Source organism: Carassius gibelio, chromosome A9, assembly GCF_023724105.1.
Source record: "Carassius gibelio isolate Cgi1373 ecotype wild population from Czech Republic chromosome A9, carGib1.2-hapl.c, whole genome shotgun sequence".
Taxonomy (NCBI): domain Eukaryota; kingdom Metazoa; phylum Chordata; class Actinopteri; order Cypriniformes; family Cyprinidae; genus Carassius; species Carassius gibelio.
This window is the reverse complement of record NC_068379.1, coordinates 18,523,313-18,547,719: the sequence shown is the minus strand read 5'-3', so window position 1 is coordinate 18,547,719 and position 24,407 is coordinate 18,523,313. Positions and strand designations below refer to the sequence as shown.

Genomic DNA, 24,407 nt, shown 5'->3' with positions numbered 1-24,407 from the left:
TTAAAAATAGGATTTACAGAAAGTAAAAAAAAAAAAAAAAAAAAAATGTTGTGTGTGTAATTTCATAACACTCAGGCTTGTTAAGGCTTGCCACAGGTCAGAAATACTTCATAAATGGCCCACAGATATTTTTATGGGTCCTTTCATAACATCCTTATTTTCATAAGTTAAAAGTCTTTAAAGTATTTTAAAAAGTCTGTAAAAAAAATCTATATATATTTATATATAATTTTATATAGTATGTATTGTTACATCATATGGTACTCTCTTTGTACACAACATTACCATGATGAAAAACCATTGCTAAAAAAATGCATATTTAATATAAAAATGTTCACCAGTGTTAATGTGTGCATCTCTGTGTAGTGCACATGAGAGACAGTGTAGTGCGTGTCTCAGAGACAGCCTGTACCTGGTTCTTTCAAGCCCCACCCTCCTTCCTCTCACCATAGCAACCAAGAAAAACAGAATGGGTACCTGTCGCTTGGCAACATGGCCTGGTATCTCCAAGCCACAAGCTGCTGGAACAGAGAGCAGATTAACAGAGAAAGTGTGATAGCTGCCAACAAACAGCGACATTAACACTCAATGCAAGTGGGTGTCTGTGTGTGAACATGTGGGTATGCGAGATACTCGGGCACAAACACACAGCCACACTTACAGTATACACACTGGTAAGTACCAGCAATCGCTTGTGTGTAAAGTGAATGTACACTTTGTAAGGGAAACAGGTCAATTTAGCTCAAAGGGAATCATTTAAGATTTTAAAGGGAATTTGAACAGAATCACTGTTTCACGGCTGTTCACGGAGACGCGCCTGCGATTCAGTGAACGAGCCGTTTAACATCAAATCTGCGCTGGATACTAATATCCAAACTATAGTGAAAACACTATCAATTAGCACAGTAACAAGATCGGCAGTTTAAGACATTAACTTGTAAGCACAAAACACAAGATACTTCTCTTTTCAATATGAATAAGGCTTTATTAGATAAATCTAAGACATGTAAACTAATCTAACACATAAACGCACGCACACACACATTCACACAAGTTGCAGGAAGGTCGAAAGTTAGGGAAAGATGAGTTTAAGAGAATGGAAATATGTAATCCCAAGTTTACAGCAATACGTTAAATTGCATAGACATGAACAACCATCAATCACGTAATTAGCCTTTGCATTGAGTTCCTCAATGTGACTAAAATTATATTAGATACACCAGTACAACAAATATCTGGGGATACGTTGCCTTAGTTTCCTGTGAAAGGGACTCCCGTTGAAAGGGGTATCCCGGTGTCGCTGATTGGCTGGAAGTTCAGTAGTGAAGTGACGTCTTGGGAAGCCCGTGGTTGTTGGCCGTTGGCTGACAGTGCAGAGTCGTGTGCGCTGGTCGAAGTTGAACGGGCATCCGAGGTCAGGCGTTGGAGACTCGACGTTACAAAACTTAACTCAGAACACGAAACTCTCTAACGGAAAAGAAAAGAAATAAAGTTTGACCAGACTAGGTTGTGTTCCTTCTCATAGTAGCAGCAGTAGGCAGGCACGCTGGAACCGCGCTCAAAGAACAATGACGACTAACCGCATGGCTAGATGCTTATAGCTAAAGCTAGGTAGCAAAGCTACAAGCTAAAAGCTAAGAGCAGGCATGACTGATAGCAGCAGCTAGACTAGAACTAAAAGCCGACTAAAAGCCGACATGGCTAATAGCAGCAGGCAGACTAAAAGCAAGGCATGACTAAAAGCGAAATTACATCGTGTCCAAAGTATTTAAAACTTCCTGTTGGCCACCCCTCAAATGTTGCCTTGACCAATCAGATATGTTCTTGAGTCTTGGGTATCATAAATCATTTGTTTATCTTACCAAGCATGTGGTTCTTGCCTCACAGGGTCTAATTTTGGACATGATTCCTATAACATGATTATGATATATTTTACAAATAAATGATTGTCAGGGCAATATCAAGCAAGAAAATTCAATCACACACATATCAAACACGACTATGTACCCTTCAGCTATACCATAGTCATTTAAAGAAAACATACACGATAAGTGATTATAACATGATAGTCAAATGTGTGGGTTACACGTAAATGAATATGGAGTTAAGCAATAGAATGATTCATTCATAAGTCTTTTTTGAGTTCATTCTGGTCCATATATAATGTATAAAAAGGGTTTCTTTGCCATTCTCTGGCAAAGGACTTTTCTGTGAAGACAAAGGTTTAAAGCCCTTCCCCCTTAGGAATTTCAGTCTGGTTTCACTGGCTGGGGGGGGGAAGTCAATGCAAGTATTTAACTTGATCTCCTGGGTTTACATGTGATGTCCAGCGTTGCATTCCAATCACGAACAATAAATTTGACAATCTCTTCTTTGAATTAAAATTGTCAATAATTGTTCTATTGGTGTTAATGTTGAAAGCTGTTGTGTGAACAAGTTGGTTGGTTGGTTATCTTGTTTGGTTCCTGTGGCACTAGAACTGATTTATGACTTCCTGAGGAATTCAGCTCATGTTTCAATGCACACAGCTCTGATAGACTCTTTGATTTGTCTGATTTGACTCATTTCTGCTACATATATCCCCCTTTCGATCGGCGAGGTGTTTAGGTGAAGACATCGTCGATCGCTGGAGAAACAAAGGCAGAAGAAGCAGACAAACACAGCAAACAGCAAGACAACACCTCCATGACAGTTACTGTACTGGTGCAGGCATCAGGTTATTTAGGTACACGTGGTTAAGTTCAATTAGTCAATGTAGTTTAGCACATTGAGGATAGTTTAGATGGTCTTGGAAATTGTTTTTATTTTGATTCATCAATCAAATTGGTGGTTAACTTTGTTTGGTTCTTCTAGGTTGTCTTACTTTACATGTTTACCATTAGTTTTCTAGTAATTTCATTTTCAATTCAATGGATTGACCTATCATGCATGGAGCTCTCTGGCTTCCATTCAGTTTAGAGTGGCTGGCGGATATTAGGTGTTGCGAGTCAATCCTAATATCAGACCTTCAACCCTCGCAGGGTGTCTAGGCATTTCACCTACTCAGGAAAGAGGGGAAGGAGAAGGATAGGTAAAAGAAGAACAAAACAAAACAAGGCTGCTGTGGGTTTTCCTAGCATGTGTTACAACTACTATTGAGCTAGGATGTCAGGTGCAGCTAGTGTGTCGTGAACCTTAACTTAGTGTCAGGTGTTCTACCTATTGTGAGGATGGCTGCACGTTTCTTCATGGTGGGTATGTGTAACTTTGTTACGCTAAAAGTTGGATATTCTACCTGTGGGAAGAATATGTTTGTTGACTGTGTTATCAGTAGATGTGTTTACCTCTGGGTGTAGGTAATGTTGTGTATTACTGGTGTAGTGCATGTGTGGTCAGATCTGTTCAAGTCTGTGTTGTCTCCCCCTTTTTCTAGCATGTCACTGAAGACTGGCTCTCTGCATCTTTGGCTTGGATGAGGGCGTGTCCATGGTCTAATGAGGGGTCAGTCCAGCAAGGCAGGAAGTTCTTTGGCAGACAGTCGGAGGCAGTTTGGCATGGCTGTGTGAAGCTGAGTTGCAAAACTTGTCTCCTATGTTGCATTCTTCTTGTGATGCCTTCTGGCTGTAGCAGACTTTCTGACCTTCTGTGCTCTGGTGGTTGCTGTTGCACAGACAGGGAATTTGGAACTTGGAGTTGGAGTTCATTTGACAGTTTGTTAGTGACTGAGGTGATGTCCTTTAGTACCTCAGATTTTTCATCAACAGTTGGCCGTGAAAGACTTGTTCATTCTGGGTTGTTGTTGAACAGGTGCTTGTCATCTCTGATGTGGTGCACCAGGTGATCACCGGCCTTCCGTTCTGTCGCTGGTCACAGCGAGCATGACTCAACTTTGTGGTCATATGCATGTAAATTGTCTTGAAGGAACTCTCTTAGTTGTTCCATGACTTGTTCCGTGTCTTCTAATGGTAAGCGGTTATGTTCTTGTGCATACTCAGCACTGTGCATGTCTGAGTGGTGCTGAGGTGGGTTTTGTTATCGCTTACCCACACGAGTTGCTCTTGGATGAGTCAGGTGATTACCTTTGGATCTCTGGTTAGGTTTCCAGATGTTATCCTTTTGGTTTCTTGAGAAGCGTGGCTGGTCCCATGGATTTTTCCAGCAGTTGGGCTGAAAGCGGTCGTGGATATGGGCGTCACGTTCTCTGTGCTCTTGATGGAAGACTCTGGTGTTGGTATGCCACTGGGTGTCGTCCAGTGCAAGGCTTGAGTCTTTGTTGACAGAGTTCAAGAGTGTGGATGTTTTGTTACCTTTCTTTGAGGCCACCTTCTGCTTGTTATAGGCCTTCTGTGTTAGGTCACGCAACTGTTGGATGGTCATGGAGTTCGGACAGGCCATGACACCTAGATGGTGACTGACTCCAGGGTGCAGATTTCTTAGGAAGAGGCTTTTGAAGTTCACATCCTCTTCAAGGTCAGGGCTGTTGTGTGCACCAAAGTAGGCTTGTTGGAGTCGGTTGTAATAAGCTTGTGGAGTCTCTTGACGACCTTGTTTGGTTTCCAAGGCAGTTAACAGTCCATGTTCAGACTCTGGGTCTGTAAACTCTTTAATCAGGACCTCACGAAGTCGCTGGTAGTTTGACTTGGTTTGACTGGGCTGTCGATCTAGAAAGTTTCGTACCTCGGAACTGGACGTGGCTCTAAGGAGGTATAACCAGTCTCTGTCAGTCACATGAGGTCTCACTTCCAGGTGAAATTCGATATCTCGCAGGTAAGCTTGGATGTCGGGGCTCTCTGTGGAGTCCGGGTTGAACCTGCTGATGTTTTCAGACAGCTTGTTGAGGTCTTTGATTGTCATCCCGTGTGCAGCTTCAAGGCCTTGGACGGGAGGTTTTCTTTCATTGGCAGGAAAGGGTTGTGTGGCGAAGGCAGGTGAGGTTTTGGGTTGTGGCCCTTCGCTCCTTTCGTCATATGCCAGTTCTTGGACGTGGGACTCTGCTCTGCTCAGCAGTGATGAGGCTAAGAGAGGTTTCTCTTTCCTTGGCTCTTGTTTGTGCTTGTAAGCATTTTGGAGTTCTTTTCTGACCATGTAGAGCTCATCGTTGGTATCGTCTAGTTGTTGGGTCAGATTGTCCATTTCAGTTCTGTACCTTTCAAGGTGGTCTTTCAAAGCACTGATTTCAGAGTTCTTGTTTCTGATGTCTAGCTTGGCTTTCTCTAGTAGCTGTTCGGCATACTGGAGTCTGTTTACCAGGTCTTTCTGAGCAGCCGTTGCATGTCGCTGGTCGAGCTGAGCTGCTGCCAGGGCTGCTAGGAGCTTCATAACTTGTTCTGTTGTATCCTGCTCCCTCTCGCTGGGTGCTTTGAGTTGATTTTGAACTTTCACTTCCAGCTTGTCTATGCGACGTTGAGCACCTGTCAGCTCCTCTTGAAGGTGGGTGATGTGCTTGTCGCTCAGTTTCAGCTGGGTTGTGAAGGCATAGCTTAGTGAGCTCGTGATCTTGACTAGCTCCTCGTGGTTGTTGTTCTGGCTTGAATCTTGTGTCAGGAATCTTCTCAGGATTAGGATTATTATTAAAAATAATAACAGTTCAAATGTCTTTGGAGTGAGGCTGTCTGTTATGCCTCTCAGCCAAATGTTCACATCTTCCCCATGGGAAATGGGGTCTGCAGTCTGCGGCATGTTGGCACGCTGGGGAGAAGAGAGACTGACACAGATCTGTGTGGAGTAAAAGCCTATGTGTGGTGGGACAACTAAGTGTTGTATCAGTGATTGTGAACCACTAGTGAAATGTGGTGATGACTGTGTTGGTCTCAGGGTGTCTAAGTAGACTAGAGATGCGAAGACTTTGTCACTCTAATGAGGAAGAGGAAAAGAGAGACAGAGGTGAAAAACAAATTCAAATGACACGCAAAATTTCTGTTTTTCAAATGAGGAAAATTATTTTTTCCAATTAAATGTTATCAAAAACGTAAATAATATTATTATATTTCTTGCTTTGGACACAAGAATACAATAATAATTCTGATATCTCTTTTCTTAGTCTGACAGGATTGACACCGTACACCTTTCAGTTGGACCGCTCACCAGGGAGTCAGCGAAGGCGACAGTTGCTCAACACGTATCTCTATTAAATTGATCTCAACGATGGATGAGATGCTAAAACTTGGAATGCGTTTCCAAATGTAGGGAGGTTAGGAAGAACAAATGAGAGGATGATTACAATCAAATTCATAAGGATGATTCGTCGTCTTTGGCACGATTGTGTATTTACTTCACTTAGAATTGATTGATGGTTCTTACATGTCCTACAAATGTAAAAAGAGAAGAGGAAAGTAAAGGAGAGAGAGGACGGAGATGGTAAGTCTCAGAAGCGGTTACCTCAACTACAAGGAGAGCGTTGTGTTAGTTGCTGCACAACTAATCAAACAAAATAAACTTTAAGTGAAAGAGGGTTGTCTTTCTAATTTATTTGAACTCGTAGTGAGGGATAACAATGTATCCTTTTAGGGCTCAGGTTTGTCGTTCCCAGGCTAGGATACACAAAAGAAATGGTAAGAAATAGGAAAATTAAAAAAAATTAATAAATGGGCAAAATATGCAAAAATGAAATTAAAAAGAGGAAATTAATACGTAAAACAATAGTGGTTAAGTGTATAACCAAAACAGGAAGAGGGGTAAAACGCATTCAAATAAGTAAAGGTCTGAATAGCATATATTCAGATGGGTAATAAATAAATTAGGAAGAATAAGTTTACTTTAACTTCCAAAGTTCAAGGCTTATTCATTCCTAAAATAATTAGACCCAAAAGAGAATACTAGAAATAAAAGATCATATGAAATGATCTGAGAGGGAAATTTTAAATGATTAAAATAAATTTAATGTTTCAATTAAATTTCAATTTGACAATTAATAATTGTGAGTCAGTATTTCCCTTTCTAGTAAAATGAAAATAAGTGGTCTAGTGAGAAAAGAGAGCGATAAAAAGAAAGGGACTAACAAGTGTTAGTTAAGATGTTTAAAATGGTTAAATCACGTCAGCGTTGCCCAAACACACATTATTCTACCACTGGATGGTAATGCTAACGGCTAACCCTTGAGGCTAGTGGCTTTAGTATAGACTTTCAATGTAAATGCAATGGTTTCGTTAGCTTAGCGCCGCGGAGTTTGTGCGCTGCGCGTGCACAGTTCAGAGTTTCTCCGGAAGTACGTTAGGCTTCCGGGTCACGGTCGTCACTATGGCAACCAAAACACATTCTAGTGGATTAGCACATGAATCGTTGCAAATACAGTTAAGCATGTTACATGAAATGTCGGCTCATTTCAACACTGTACAAATAACAACACCGCCTTTCAGTTGGTTTTGCGATGTGGCACTTAAACTCTCAGTTTGTATAGAGTTAAATTTATCTTAATTCAAATAGCAGCTTCCTGCTGTAGTTATTATATCAATCTCAGCAATTTGAATCTCCGTGCCAGTTTTTCTGGACACAAACATAAAAGTTTTCCTTCACTGTTGGTACACAGTTAAACTTTACTTGATCAAGCTTTTAAAACACTCCCATTCAAATTACTCTCGGACACACGCAGTGTTACGCGAGATTGCATTCACTTTGTGAACGGATACAAATGGGCAAACATTGTTCTCTAATGTTTAACGTTAATTTAGGGGAGTAGAATATCAAATTTGATTCGGCAGTGGAACACGCACTGGCAATCAAACTATATGAAATATGAATACGGGGACTTTGATAAATAGATTGAGGAACCCGCTCAAAACTATTCTTTATTCACCGATTTATATCCCTTTTGAAACACAGTTTAGCTCCGTTCAGCAAACAGTGACTGAGATAGCGTTTGAGACACTGGAACACGCAGTGAAATCAAATCAGCTATAAAACAAGGCATTACACAAATGAGGAACACGCTCAATTTCTACCTTATTGTACGATCTCAGATGTTTACTTTTAAGTTCACTTACTGCTGTTAACAAAGGGAAGACGGACTCGAGTTAAAGTCTCCTCTAGCTCCTTTCATTCAAGCGGGAGGGCGCGCGCTGCCTTCGTCACGCGTCACACAAACACATACTCAGGTCTCGCATGCTTCTCATCTTTCATTCCTTTAGCAAAATCAAAGATTAAATAACTTGGTTTATGCTCACAATTTAGATTAAACTGCACGCATTTTCTCCACCATTATAAATGTAAGGGAAACAGGTCAATTTAGCTCAAAGGGAATCATTTAAGATTTTAAAGGGAATTTGAACAGAATCACTGTTTCACGGCTGTTCACGGAGACGCGCCTGCGATTCAGTGAACGAGCCGTTTAACATCAAATCTGCGCTGGATACTAATATCCAAACTATAGTGAAAACACTATCAATTAGCACAGTAACAAGATCGGCAGTTTAAGACATTAACTTGTAAGCACAAAACACAAGATACTTCTCTTTTCAATATGAATAAGGCTTTATTAGATAAATCTAAGACATGTAAACTAATCTAACACATAAACGCACGCACACACACATTCACACAAGTTGCAGGAAGGTCGAAAGTTAGGGAAAGATGAGTTTAAGAGAATGGAAATATGTAATCCCAAGTTTACAGCAATACGTTAAATTGCATAGACATGAACAACCATCAATCACGTAATTAGCCTTTGCATTGAGTTCCTCAATGTGACTAAAATTATATTAGATACACCAGTACAACAAATATCTGGGGATACGTTGCCTTAGTTTCCTGTGAAAGGGACTCCCGTTGAAAGGGGTATCCCGGTGTCGCTGATTGGCTGGAAGTTCAGTAGTGAAGTGACGTCTTGGGAAGCCCGTGGTTGTTGGCCGTTGGCTGACAGTGCAGAGTCGTGTGCGCTGGTCGAAGTTGAACGGGCATCCGAGGTCAGGCGTTGGAGACTCGACGTTACAAAACTTAACTCAGAACACGAAACTCTCTAACGGAAAAGAAAAGAAATAAAGTTTGACCAGACTAGGTTGTGTTCCTTCTCATAGTAGCAGCAGTAGGCAGGCACGCTGGAACCGCGCTCAAAGAACAATGACGACTAACCGCATGGCTAGATGCTTATAGCTAAAGCTAGGTAGCAAAGCTACAAGCTAAAAGCTAAGAGCAGGCATGACTGATAGCAGCAGCTAGACTAGAACTAAAAGCCGACTAAAAGCCGACATGGCTAATAGCAGCAGGCAGACTAAAAGCAAGGCATGACTAAAAGCGAAATTACATCGTGTCCAAAGTATTTAAAACTTCCTGTTGGCCACCCCTCAAATGTTGCCTTGACCAATCAGATATGTTCTTGAGTCTTGGGTATCATAAATCATTTGTTTATCTTACCAAGCATGTGGTTCTTGCCTCACAGGGTCTAATTTTGGACATGATTCCTATAACATGATTATGATATATTTTACAAATAAATGATTGTCAGGGCAATATCAAGCAAGAAAATTCAATCACACACATATCAAACACGACTATGTACCCTTCAGCTATACCATAGTCATTTAAAGAAAACATACACGATAAGTGATTATAACATGATAGTCAAATGTGTGGGTTACACGTAAATGAATATGGAGTTAAGCAATAGAATGATTCATTCATAAGTCTTTTTTGAGTTCATTCTGGTCCATATATAATGTATAAAAAGGGTTTCTTTGCCATTCTCTGGCAAAGGACTTTTCTGTGAAGACAAAGGTTTAAAGCCCTTCCCCCTTAGGAATTTCAGTCTGGTTTCACTGGCTGGGGGGGGGAAGTCAATGCAAGTATTTAACTTGATCTCCTGGGTTTACATGTGATGTCCAGCGTTGCATTCCAATCACGAACAATAAATTTGACAATCTCTTCTTTGAATTAAAATTGTCAATAATTGTTCTATTGGTGTTAATGTTGAAAGCTGTTGTGTGAACAAGTTGGTTGGTTGGTTATCTTGTTTGGTTCCTGTGGCACTAGAACTGATTTATGACTTCCTGAGGAATTCAGCTCATGTTTCAATGCACACAGCTCTGATAGACTCTTTGATTTGTCTGATTTGACTCATTTCTGCTACACTTTTTTGAAAGATATACCTCAGTTGAACTCTTCAGTTTGTCTCTAAGCGGTGCTTTTCAGCTGCTATGATCAAATTCATATTAAATGCATTAGTTTCTATTTCAAGCTACCTTCAGGTGAATGAAGCTTGGCATACAGCTAGTGTTTGATTTATGTGCCTTGTGTCTGAATAAAAAGTTTCCTGTGTGTATGCAGACGGGACGTTTGATTATACCTTCTGGACCTGTATAGATGTTTTACAAATATGCATTTGAGTTATGAATCCCTGATCTGTTGAGAAAGGAAAGCTATTTTCCTTTATAGAATTTTCCTTCGAACCTTCAATGGCAGGGGCCGGATTCAAAAAACATTCTTAAGAAAAAAAAAGTTTTCCTAACTGCCATCTTAGAATAAGTTAATTGTTCTTAATACAAAACATAAGAAGAATTCAAATTCTTGAAAAGAAAAAAATCATCTTAAACAACTTCTTAAAGTTAGGATAGCCCCAGACTTGTCTTCAATTCCTAATAATACGCATTTCAAATTAATTGTTATATTAAAGCATTACAACAATGCTAGCTACATAGTACAGAGTAGAACTATAGTAGGGATGTGTATGAGTTGGGGGTGTAATGGTACGCAAAATCACGGTTCGGTATGTACCTCGGTTTTAAAGTCACGGTTCGGTTCATTTTCGGTACAGTAAGGGAAAGAAATGGAAACATTAAACTGCAGGTTGTTCATTACTATAAACTTTTTTTTTTTTTTTTTTTTACAATTTGTTTACACTTTTTTAAATACTTTTTAATAAAATATATATAAAATAAAAAAAGAATAAGAAATAAAAAAACTGCTGCAAAGTTCTCCACTAAATAAAATACTCTCAGTCTCAAACCAATATCGTATAATAAAATATAATGAAAAATATAAATAAATAACTATGATTACAGTGTAGCATTACCAATCCCAGCTTGTAGGCCTGCTCATATTTAAAAAATATATATAAAACTTTTCCAAAGTGTAAAGTTGCAGCATCAACAGTTTCAGTTTTTAGACCTGCTCAGATTTCGTTATTGCATTGAACTGATCAGAATTAAGAGCAAAGGTGTGTTTAAATGGCGACGGGAGCTGCGTTTGAATTACAGTCATTTTTTTCCAAGTTGTAGCGATGTTCACACTCGCGTTATGCCTTTTGAAAACCTTAGGCCGGTGACACACTGGTATATTGCACCTGTCAAACATAGTCTATTTTGCCATTAATACTGTTGACGGTGTCCTTTATCAGTAGGCTTTATATTTATGCTCAACATGAAGTATAGATATTGTTGTCGTGAAGACAAGATCCTGGTCTGTCGGCGGCCTCCCTCTATGTCATCTACAGCAGCAGCAGCGCACTATCACCGAGTCAGGCACGATTCTGGTGTGTAAAGACACAGAAAACGCGAGGCAGCCGTCACACAACTGATAATCAGCAGAAACGCCACGCTCACGCCACGCAGCCAGTGTGTCACCGGCCCTAGAATCAGCTGCAGGGCGGGATTTGCGCTGAACGCGGAGACTTCCGCCACTTAATATGTTCATTTGGAAACACGAAAATTTACCTATGTTCCGCACAAAAGATATTGCATTCTGTCATTCGGTACACGCATGCCCCGTACCGAAAGCCCTGTACCGAAGTGGTCCAGTACGAATACACGTACCGTTACACCCCTAGTATGAGTTACCGGAAAGGTTCCCTCGGAAGAGAGCACAAAATGAATGAAACAGTGAAACAGAATGTTTTCATGAATCCAGCCCCTGGGTGAACACAAACCCTCAGAATATCAACATCGACTCTCCCCAACCCGTTTCAAAATAAGTTTCAGAATGACTGATTGTTTTCTGTTTTTTCCTAAATACACTAAATGATGTGCTGTCATCTCCAGAACCTCATACGGTTCATATTTCATGCACTTGATTGATGGCATTTCACCTTGTTATTCTTGCAGTCATGAAAAATCTTTGCTATTGACTTAAGAACTTTGATTTACACAAGCTTTTCATTATTAAATAGGTCTCTTATACTAGTTGTATACAGCTACTTGTTGGACATTGGCTTGTTTATTGCAGTTTGGACACAAGATACTTTTTGTTTAGTGTTATTGTCTATTCATGATCTTAGGGGGATTGTGTTTGTTTGTATAGACTTTAACCTTCCTTTGGATGAAAAGTTTAAACTGTTCTTTAAGTCATTGAGATACACAGTATGTGTTTTTTTGATCAGATAATGTGAGATGAAAGTGATTTTCTTTTAAGTCAAATGAATTAAAAACTCACTGGCAAAGAAAAACACACTTAAATAATTTACACTCCTGTTCAAAAGATTTATGTTTTTGAAAGAAGTCTCTCATTTTCTTACCAAGGCTGCATTTATTTGATCAAAATAAAGTAAAACAGTAATATTATAAAAATGTATTACAATTAAAACACAAAACTGTTTACTATTTCAATATTTTAATATTTTAATATTGTAATTTATTCCTGTGATGAAAAGCTACATTTTCACCAGCCTTTATTCAAGTCTTAAGTGTCACATGATTCTTCAGAAATCATGTGACACTTAATTCAATACATCCCTTAATATCACCCAAAACTGAAGACTGGTGAACTAATGAGCTAAAATTGACAATGATACATATGTTTTATTTATATAATGTTTTTCCTGGTTACATAACCATTTATGAGCCATAGGCTAGTATAATACCTGGAAATATTTCAAAACAATATATCTCAAATATATCGAAACACCAAAGCAAACAGGCAGGAGGGATTTGTCACCTCGGTGCAATCATACCTCTAATCCCTCAATCTTGAGGGGTTATAACAGTGATATCAGCAGTGGACGATCATTTATTGACATACTTTTCCAAACAATTGCGTACAGAGGCTGGATATGATGCTTTTGTCTAGAATTACCATTTAGTTTTGCACTTAATACTTATATAGATATATATTATAGCTTACTATTAAAGTGACACTTGCAGGTAATATTGAAATAATATAGATATACCTGAAAATCTTTTTGTGCATATGTACTGAACTAGGATATGTGTTTCTGTGACAGTGAGATAGAGAGAACTGCATGAATATGGCTGTGTTTATCTGCTTAATGCATATATGAAATTATTTTCGAAATTCTTGAATGTAACTTGGTGGCCTGCATGATGTAAGCATTCTTCTGTTTATGTGTGATCGCTCCATGCATGTTCATACACACACACACGCACATGCACACACACATGCTGAAATGAAGACTTCTCCCACACAGTCCTCTCCATTTTCCTTTCATCTCCCATCACATCCCCAACATCCTGCCAAGCCTTGTCATTTCCATACTGGCTTCCTGTCAACGTGTGTCATTCTTAGTTTTCCCCCACCATGCCATCTGCCAGACATAGTCCCCCATCCTAAGTGAAACCGGCGCCCATTGAAAAAAGATGCCCTGAACATTTCCTGTCATGCTGCCCAGTCTGTGAGTCAACATACTGCCTTTAAAGAATGTGTATCGCCCGTCAACATGGCACAGATCCGTAGCTATTTCCTGTTTCACCAGCACTTTAAGGTGTTGAAAGATTTTCTTTCTGATTTAAGATTTTATTTTTGTTCACACAGAACACATTAATAATCACATAGCAACACCCTGGCAACCACCCAGAACACCCCAGCATCGTGTCGGCGTGTTTTGTGTAGGAAAACACTCACATTTTCATCAGAATATCTAACAATCCAGTTTCTTGCACACAAAAGATCTCTATGCATAGCTAATGCAAAGTTAGATTGAAGAAAAAGAGATTATCCTCTTAGAAGTGCATTTCATCTTCTACTGCTCTCTAAAGACACGAACAGGCTTTGTAACAGCAAGAAGGCGGGAAACAAAAGTATAAAAATATCCATTTCTTGTTTTATTAGAGCTCTCTTGCTGCATCCCAGATAAGAGAGGACACGTTTGAAATGGTTTCCACTCTCATCAAATCATGTAACAAACCAGATTTAATTGCATTGTGTGTCTATAATAAGGTGAATGCTCTAAGGTCTTTATGTGCCATACTGAAGTGTTCTCCTGCTTTATTTGCGAGGAGTTTTGTCTGTCTGTCTCCCTCTCAAAAGTCCTCTTTCTTTTTTTGCTTTCACACTCTCCCTCTCAAACACCCTCGCACAGCTCCACTTGGCCTCTTCAAGAAACGAGCACTCTCTACCCATCCTGGGCTTCGTTTAGACATCTGTTCACTGCATCTTCTCTTTTAAGGGCCTGATGTTTAACATCATTTACTGAATCCCTGATTGCTGATTTATTTGTATTTTGTGTTTGTTTGTTTTGATCTCATATTCAGGCTAGCAAAATAACAAACTTTGGTAAAAAAAATAAATAAATAAGTTAATGTATAAAGTTTCTTTTGTTAACAACATTTAGTAATAGATTTTACACATTTGTGTCTGTTCTCATTAATAACAATCAATGTGATGTAAAACAACAATGTAAAAATGTATTGCTAATTGATTCATTTTAGCTAATGCATTATCTAACATTAACAAATGAGACCTTATTACCAATTATGCATTTTAATAATAAATAATAAAAATAATACTTATATAAAAAACTACACCATTAGCTTGTAACATCTGCATTATGCTCATTCCAGACAAATAGCAATGAATTTGAGTAGATGTAATCTGATGTAATCTGTAATGTGCTTTATTTAATTAGAAAGAGGGCCCGTTTAAGATGAAAAATAATAAAAATGATGTAATTCAAATACTTAGATGTTCTACAAACCCGATTCCAAAAAAGTTGTGACACTGTACAAATTGTGAATAAAAACAGAATGCAATGATGTGGAAGTTGTGGATGTTGTTCTAGAACTTGGATATACCTTTCAGCATTGATGGTGCCTTTCCAGATGTGTAAGCTGCCCATGCCACACACACTCATGCAACCCCATACCATCAGAGATGCAGGCTTCTGACCTGAGCGCTGATAACAACTTGGGTTGTCCTTGTCCTCTTTAGCCCGCATGACATGGCATCCCAGTTTTCTAAAAATAACTCAAATTTTGATTCGTCTGACCACAGAACAGTTTTCTACTTTGCCACAGTCCATTTTAAAGTCTTGGTCCAGAGAAAATGGCTGCGCTTCTGGATCATATTTAGATATGGCTTCTTTTTTGACCTTCTGAGAGAAACTGCCACTCTGAGAGGCTCTTTTTATACCCAATCATGTTGCCAATTGACCTAATAAGTTGCAAATGGTCCTCCAGCTGTTCCTTGTATGTACATGTAACTTTTCCGGCCTCTTATTGCTACCTGTCCCAACTTTTTGGGAATGTGTAGCTCTCATGAAATCCAAAATGAGCCAATATTTGGCTTGACATTTCAAATGGCTCACTTTCAACATTTGGTATGTTATCTATATTCTCTTAGAAATAAAATATAATTTTATGAGATTTGTAAATTATTCCACTCATTTTTTACTTTGTACAGTGTCCCAACTTTTTTGGAAGCGGGTTTGTATTTAGCATCTGGTTAAACTCGATTGCAGGTGGTTGATGAATAAGACTGAGGTCAACTGTTTATTGAATATGCCACTGAATGTTGTTTGCACTGGTATAGCTAATGACATTTCTGAATAATGGAATGTCTCTATTGTCCTGTTGCTTTAAGGATGGCAGAATTGAGTTAATTTGTATTAAATTATTAGTCAGTCTGATGATTAATGAATGTTCTCTATCACTTACACAACCCTTACTTACATGCACATCGTTTAACACCATGGTTTTAGTCTCTTCTCATATTTACTCACTCACAAACTCAAAGACTGTGCCTTCTCTCTCTCTCTCTCTCTCTCTCTCTCTGTGGGTGTGCTTCTTTTTATGACTGTTGTATCAGTGCCTCTCTCCCTCTCTCTCTCACTCTCGCTCACTTTCTAGGCTATAATCAGCAGTGTGTGGGGGCCGTCCCCATACTTCTCCCAGGGCTCTAGGGGCCAGTGAAAGAGCTTTGTGTTTTAGAAAGAAAGAGAAGCAATGAGAAAGAGACCTGTGCATTCAGCTTGGTAATTATGTTGCCAAAGTGCCACTGTCTAAATTGCCTGTTGTCTGCATTTTACTTTTTTTCCATGCTCTGTTTTTAGAAAGAGACGAGGTGGAAAAATGGCAAAACAACAAGAGTCTCTATGTCTTTTTTGTTTTCTGTTGTTATAGCACATCAGTGTTTTGATGTAATGCAAAAAAAAAAAAAAAAAAAAAACATATATAAAAGTCAACCTCAGCTGCCTAAACTATCAGATTTGGCACAACACTACAAACTCCATTCATGTTATGTCTTGCCCTTGGCACAGAAGATTTGTTCAAAGACACTTAGATTTTCAGAGTCGATCTTGGACCTGGAGGCACAAACTACAATGGCCCTGAAGGGAACAACACAATGACATTTTGGTTTAAAAACAAACACAACAGCAACAACTTTCTTTTGTTCTTGTTTGTATTGTTCTCTGAAATGTGCCAAAATGAAAGCAGAAGTATCTCATGTTCACCAAGGCTGCATTTATTTGATCAAAAATAAAAATAGAAATATTGTGAGATGTTCTAAAGCTCTGTTTTCAGAAGCCGTTCTTCAGTGTCACATGATCCTTCAGAAATCATTGTAATATGCTGATTCAGAGCTCAAGAAACATTTCTTATTAAGATCATTGTATTACATTTTTTTCAGGTTAGAAAAAAAAAACACTATACCAGATCAACCTGACGAGTGGAAACCAGCTAGGGCCACCATATAGAAACACACGGTTCAGTTGCATACAGTTCCACCAGCTTGCTCTGCTAGATACTCTTCAAATTGTTGTTTGGCCAAAATGAATTCCCACATTTTCATGAATACAACATGCATGAAATAGAGCTTCTGTAGCTAGAATCATTTGCAAATATGTCAGGCTGTTGTTTGTTTTTAAACTGTATCTTTCAGAGGGGTTTGGTTAACATGCACACACTCATGTGTTATTTATATAAGGAATAACATATCACAGACTACACAAAAATAATAGGGTTAGCAAATTATACACCCTGTCCACCAGCTAGTGATAAGTAGAAACCATTCTGGCTGAAAAACAGCCACTGTCAAATGCTTCATGCAAATTCCCGGAGGTAAAAAAAAACAAAAAACATTTGCCAATAAATGATAATGACAAATATAAGTTTATGTTGGTCTTGCATACATGCATGTGTGTAAACATTTGGAGTAATTCAGTTTTACATTAAAATGTGATATTCTCCCACTTCAGGCATGTGATTATTCAATGCTGGCATGCCATGTGTGGATGTAATCACCCTAATCTGCAATTTACATCACTTCTTCTACCCATTCATTCTCAAGGTAGAGTAGAGTATTCACCTGTGTATACTAATTATGCAAAATCCACATGCAAAGTGACAATTATATTTATTATGGTGTATACGTGCACACTGCTCAGTGCTCAGTGTGTGTGTGTGTGTGTGTGCTGTTTACATGTATTTGTGTTTATATCTTAGTTCTAAAATGTCCCCATAAGTATAGTAAAACCTAAAATCAGCAGTAAACAGTACCCACAAAAAAAAAACAGATTAATAAACATATGATAATATCTTAATGAAAATGTAAAACTGCAGAAAAATTTATGTGAGGATCAAGATAAAGAAGACTTAATTGGCTCGATATCAAAAACATATTTGTCGATGGAAAGTCCCCACCAAGACATCAATATTGTATGTGTGTGCTGCGTTTGAGTTAAGACTGATCTTATTCAACAGTTGAGAAAGACTTCAGATCTGTCCAAGTGCTGTCTATTAGAGTCTCTGAACAACAGTTACACTCTGAATTGACTAGTGTGTTGTTAAAAACTATTTGAAGCACTAGAACTGACTGACAACAGTTACTAACCTCAGTTGCATATTAGTATGATTTCTGAAGGATCATGTGACACTGAAGACTGAACAAATGGATACTGAAAGTAAATCATATTCGAATATATATTAAAATAGACAATTTTAAATTCTTATAATATTTCACAATATCACTTTTATAGTGAGTGACGTGGTAGTCAGTGGCAGTCATAACATGGTGAATGGTATCCTATTCCAAACATAATTCAGTCACCAGCAACCTTACTGCTGACACACCAACTGCTGCTTGTACACGCATTGAGCACCATCATGAAGGCCTGGTGTCAATTAGCTGTGTGTGCTAAAGTTCTTGGAGCTCATAGTCACACTTGTAAACAGTAGCGGCCTATGAGTAGTTGTAATCAGCTGTGATCTGAGTGCCAGCTGTTCTTGCAAGTTGCTGTCTGACTGAGCAGATCTATTTAGGATCTGTACTTGTCAACTTGTGAGACCGGAAAAGACCTGTAGGACAGAGCAGTGCAGCTGTCAAATCTATTCATCAGGGTTTCAGAGGGCAAGTAAAAATACTTTTCAGTTACAATTTACACTATGGAAAGAAAATGCATTGGATTCCACTGGAGGCAGTTATAATGGCATCTTTAATCTTTAATCTCTCTCTCTTTTTGCTGTCAAATAACTGTATACATATAGCCACATGACAGGTAATTATGGAGAAACCTGTCCTTGGCTCTGCCAGAAATATTCAAGAGCAATGCTACAGCTCGGAGGGCAGTGTGAAATGTGAAAAACGTCCTTCTGCGACAACTGTACAGGACAGCCTCCCCAAAATATCCTCCCCAATAATTATGTCTAAAATTAGCATAACTGTTACTTGTAATTGTATATCAAAAGCTCATGACAAATGAGTACAGTGCAATAAAACCTTCTCATAATCATACATACAAACAAAACCGGACAGTGAGCCGAGGGAAACTGAGGGCTTTAATACATGGTGAACAGAGTCAGGGAGAAACAGAACAGGTGTTGGAACTAATCAATCAAAAAACATGGACACTAACTTGAGGGGAAATCAGGAACCAAGGAAACAGACACTCAACAATAAAGCAAAACCAAAGCAGGCTATAATCCTGATAATAGCTCAGTAGGGCCAGTTGTATTTCTAACTCAACCTTCGGGTAGTGGGGCGCAGATCATGAGACCACTATAGAGCACTATTTACTGTACATAACAGCAGAACTGAGGTGATAACATTGATATTACTGTAGTAATTCAAATTAGACACAGCTGAATTTGATCCAAACGAGATACACATTTAGATTTTTTGCAATTTCACTTCCTGAAAACAGACAGTTTGTAATAAAAGCCATTTATTTTGGCAGTGTAACTCATTGTTTTGCATGACTTTGATTTATCTTTGCCATGAAGACGTAAGACCTCTATTCAGTCTAAGTTAAAGCCTGTTGTAAATACTATATTTTTGAAATACTATATATTTTTATTTCTGTATTTAATGTTGTCACATTTATAAAGTCACACAAGCAACACAAAAAGGAGAAACAAATTAGAATGGGATATTTTGGCTTGTGCTGTGAATGCAACAGTAAGAAAGAAAATCTCACCCTATCCAGGTTTGTCCTCCAGAATGCCAAATACTAAACCTTTCACCTTTGCAAAGTTTATAAACGAACAATATCTGAAAAGCATACATTTGAATGCCAATGCAACTACTCTTGCTATAACAAACAGTAATGGGAAATCATTAACCTTTATGGAAGCAGGTAAGAATATTTATTCATTTAGCATTTGCTGTTGCAGTATTATTTTAGTGATTGCAGCATACTTTTAATTGTCTCTATATAAAAGAGCTTCAGTTTTAATTCCAAAAGGGCTTTATCCCTAAGTTCTTATGACTGACACACCACTTCACGCAATATTCTTTTCTCAGTTCTTTTGATAGTACATCACTGTTTGCATCTCAGTGCTGCTCTAGATACTGAAAAGCTGGACTCTTTAGTATGTGGAGGTTGTATAGCCTTCAGCTCTCATGCTGCTTCATTTAGCTCAAACAAACTCTAAGATGTCATAATCAATCAAACATCCCTTATCTTCCTACAACCTTATAGTTATTCAAGACTGTCTGTTCCTCTACTCCCATTCTTAAAGGAAGTGTGCTCATAAACCCACACACATATAGCACTTTCGTAGGGACTAATTGGTTTATACCATCTCAGTTGAATCCAGTTCCGATGTAAACTGGAGAATTGGAGCTCTGGCTGCCATGCCCTTGTTCTCTGTACCTTATTCACACAAGACACAAACTCACACACACCACACTCTAACTCAGCATTTATGGGAAGTCGCTATTGGAAGTCTTGTTATTTTATTCATCAAGGTCCCTGTGGTTCCTTAAGTCCTGTAGCAAGATATCTGCTTAGGAGAGGATGTTTAAATAAAGCATTTTCAAGCCAATTTTTTGAAAAGAGATTTTTTTTTTTTTTTAGTTGCTTGATGCCTATACATAGCCCCCAGGCCAAGCCTCCAGTTGTATACACAGTAGGCTAGCTTGTGAGTTGTGTTGTCAAAGTAAAGCTTTTCATCTAAAATTCAAGGGAAATTAATGTATTTTGTAAAATTAATATAGTCAAAGAGGGAGAAAAGCCACAGGCAGGGTAGCGGAGATAAAGTAATCATTAAAATTAGTCTATGTGAAACCATACTGAGCAAGCAGCAGTATCTGCTAGCTGTTATGCTAATGCTTCTGTAAAGAGCAATTAAGTTACATTGTCAGCTTAACTTTTCTTCACTTGTTTATGGGAAACAAGACTGAAAACATATAGAAAGATATAAGGCACTTGCTTACAAAAGAAAAAGTGTTAAATATATTACTTTTTTTCTTATATATATATATATATATATATATATATATATATATATATATATATATATATATATATATATATATATATATATATATATATATATATATATATATATATATATATATATGGTTAACTAAGCTAATCATATGATGGAAAATAGGCATACAAAATATATTGTAAAATAAATGCATAAAACTGTATTTCTTTTTTTTTTAAGGATTGGCCTATTGACATGAAGTATATTATTTGAGTTGGTATTGAAATCACAAATTTTGGACTATCATCGCAAATATATCAGTTTGCACTCCATATAATCATATTACAGAGTTTTAATCAAGATATTTGCCATGTATGGTAACCCATACTCAGAATTGGTGCTCTGCATTTCACCCATCCAAGTGCACACACACAGCAGTGAGAAGTGAACACACACCCAGAGCAGTGGGCAGCTATAGATCCAGCACCCGGGGAGTAACTGGGGGTTCAGTGCCTTGCTCAAGGGCACTTCAGCCATGGGTATTGAGGGTGGAGGAGAGCACTGTTCATTCACTCCCCCCACTTACAACTCCTGCCAGCACCGAGACTCAAACAGACAACCTTCTGGTAGCTAGTCCAAGTCTCCAACCATTAGGACACAGCTGCCCCATTCTCACATATGATTGTTTTTCTGTTGCTTGAGGCACTTTGACTGAGCTGATTAAACCATAAAACTATTAAACTATTAAAGCTTATTGAACTATTAAACATTATGCACCCATTATATTTTTAATTTGTAAAGCAAACTCATTAAATGATAAACTTTGGTAATATATCTTGTCTAGCCATAAAAGAACATTCAGTTGAGTTTTACAACCGTAAGTGCAGTGTTTGAAACATAATTGAAAAAGTTATGTATCCAATTCATAGTTCAGATTAGTGGTGCAGCATCACGTTATCTCGTTAAAAACATATGTAGGAAATAAAATAAGAAAGAAGAAAAAGACAGACATAGTGATCCGAACAGAAGTATTGTCGAAACATTAATTCCAGCCTCTCTTCTATTACTTGTGTCAGTTTTCACCATCTGTTGTGGCATATCTCTCCTCTATTCAATCTCAGAGAGAATTGCTGACCACTTTAGTTGAGAGTGTTTTGTCCATCTGAAGGGACCTACCTTAATCACCCTCATCTTGTATTTTACATTGGTAATTTCATCACAGGTACATTTATTAAGAGTCATATGGAAGTGGTGGTTAGTGGGATTTGCATCATTCATTACACAGTAACGAGAATAAACAGGAAGTTGCAGCCAGGTAGGAAAGAAGGGGCTTTAGCTGAGAAAAGCAGAGAAAACATGAGTCAATCACATATACTGACTCCAACAATGCAGACGTAGCACTACTCATGTACATAACACATCACAAATAGACCCATTTCAATAGTTTAAATAGTTTATCAACTTTGTTTGCACTTCTACCCACCAACTAAATAAGTAAATGTGAACATTATATATATATATATATATATATATATATATATATATATATATATATATATATATATATATATATATATATATATGAAGCAATGAAACAACTGGTACCAAATACTGAAGACCTGAATGTAAAATGCTCCGCTTTTTTGGACTGGGACATAAGATTTTTTAAAATTAATTGTAACAATATTTCAATACAAAAGTCCCTGTGAAAACCTTGCATGTACTGTTCATAAATATCTTTACTTTTATAGGTATTTGTATTAATATTACTATTAATATAATACAAATACCTACACATATACTGCACACACACACACACACACACACATAATTAATATATTACTTTATATATAAATTAATTCATTTATTATTTACCTATTTTAGTTATTTATTTTAATTATATATTTTTTTGTTATATTTTATACAGAACAATTATCTTTAAAAGTATTGTTCTTCTGGAATCTTTGCCAAAATGTAGTAGTAGTAATAATAATAATAATAATAATAATAATAATAATAATAATAATAATAAATAAATAAATAAATAAATAAATAAATAAATAAATAAATACGTTTGCTACCATCACTTTTAATGCCCTCTCCATCCTTTCTTCACACCCGGTCTTCTTTCTTGAAAACTGTTCTGCTGACTTCTTTGTGCTGTTGTCTTGAGGATGTGATTAGTAGTGTTAAAACAATATTTACACCTCAGCTTGAAGCAATAAATGTTCAAGTGGTGAGACTATGAGTATGACTTTGTAGACCTAAGAGATGATTTAATGACTGCTGATGAATAAAGGCAGTGCATTCCATTCTCTTTTTGATGCCTGATATGCCATTTTTAATCTTTCTTTTCTCTCTTTTGATGATGAAAAGCCTTGCTTCAGAATACGTGCAGGCTGAAGTCAATGCATGTTTGAGCTTGTACTGAGTTTACAAGTGAAACGTGTGGAATAATGCTGGGCTTTAGATTCAGTGCTTGTTCTTGTTTCTTGATTCACACGTTCAGATCTGAATCATGTTATTTTGACTCTACTCGCCTCTTTCTGCCTCCACATCTAATAAAATGAACAAGGATGATAAATGGAATATCATCCATTTTAGGAAACCGCTATAAAAATGGTTACGCAAAGTAATTCAGTATTGATTTGTACATTTTTTAACTACTGTACACAGTGGCCCTTAAAATTATTCCAAAAATGTATTCATTGCAATAATAATAATAATAATGAAAGAGAAACATAAAAAAAATTTATTTAATTATAATTAAGAATAGATTTTAAGTTTTAGAAGATAAAACAACAAATATAGTGCTAAAATGAAGAAAACAAGTATCTGGACATGTTTTGCTTTAAAAATAAAGTTTGTTCTGAGAAAATGTCCTTGGCATTTTCTAATGCATTCATTAGAAAGTCGTGAAAGTTGTGGCCTAATGGTTAGAGGGTTGGACTCCCAATCGAAGGGTTGTGAGTTCTAGTCTCGGGCTGGACGGAATTGTGGGTGGGGGGAGTGCATGAACAGTTCTCTCTCCACCTTAAATACCACGACTTAGGTGCCCTTGAGCAAGGCATCGAACCCCCAACTGCTCCCCGGGCGCCGCAGCATAAATGGCTGCCCACTGCTCTGGGTGTGTGCTCACAGTGTGTGTGTGTGTGTTCACTGCTCTGTGTGTGTGCATTTCGGATGGGTTAAATGCAGAGCACAAATTCTGAGTATGGGTCACCATACTTGGCTGAATGTCATTTAACTTCGCTTCACTTCACTACTTTGGGGGGCTATTGTATACAAATTTCACTCTAGCCTTACTTCATATATTATATTTTGAGGGAAATATCAAACATGGAGTGTACAAATAAACCAAACAAACATTCACTTAATGGCTTTATAAACAGTTTAAAACACAAGATAGAGTGCAAACCAAAATGTTTATAATAAGTATTCATTGAAATCTCATCACAACAACAGTGTATATAAAGGCTACTATCTTCACTCCTGTCACATACATTCAAAGGTCAGAGTGCAGTAGACAAAACGGATTCTCAGTTGGTTTGTGGAAAGCTTTTAAAGGTAACTTAAAGCATTGTTGAGAGGGTGTGTGAATTGTTCTGGCCTCAAGTGAGTCTG

At 37.7% G+C, this 24,407-nt stretch overlaps 1 protein-coding gene across 1 annotated transcript in view; it reads left to right on the top strand.

The window, feature by feature from the left end:
• The window catches only part of LOC128019841 (potassium voltage-gated channel subfamily H member 3-like), a 99,320-nt gene that overhangs the window by 38,853 nt on the left and 36,060 nt on the right, over positions 1-24,407 (top strand). The window lies entirely within an intron of this gene.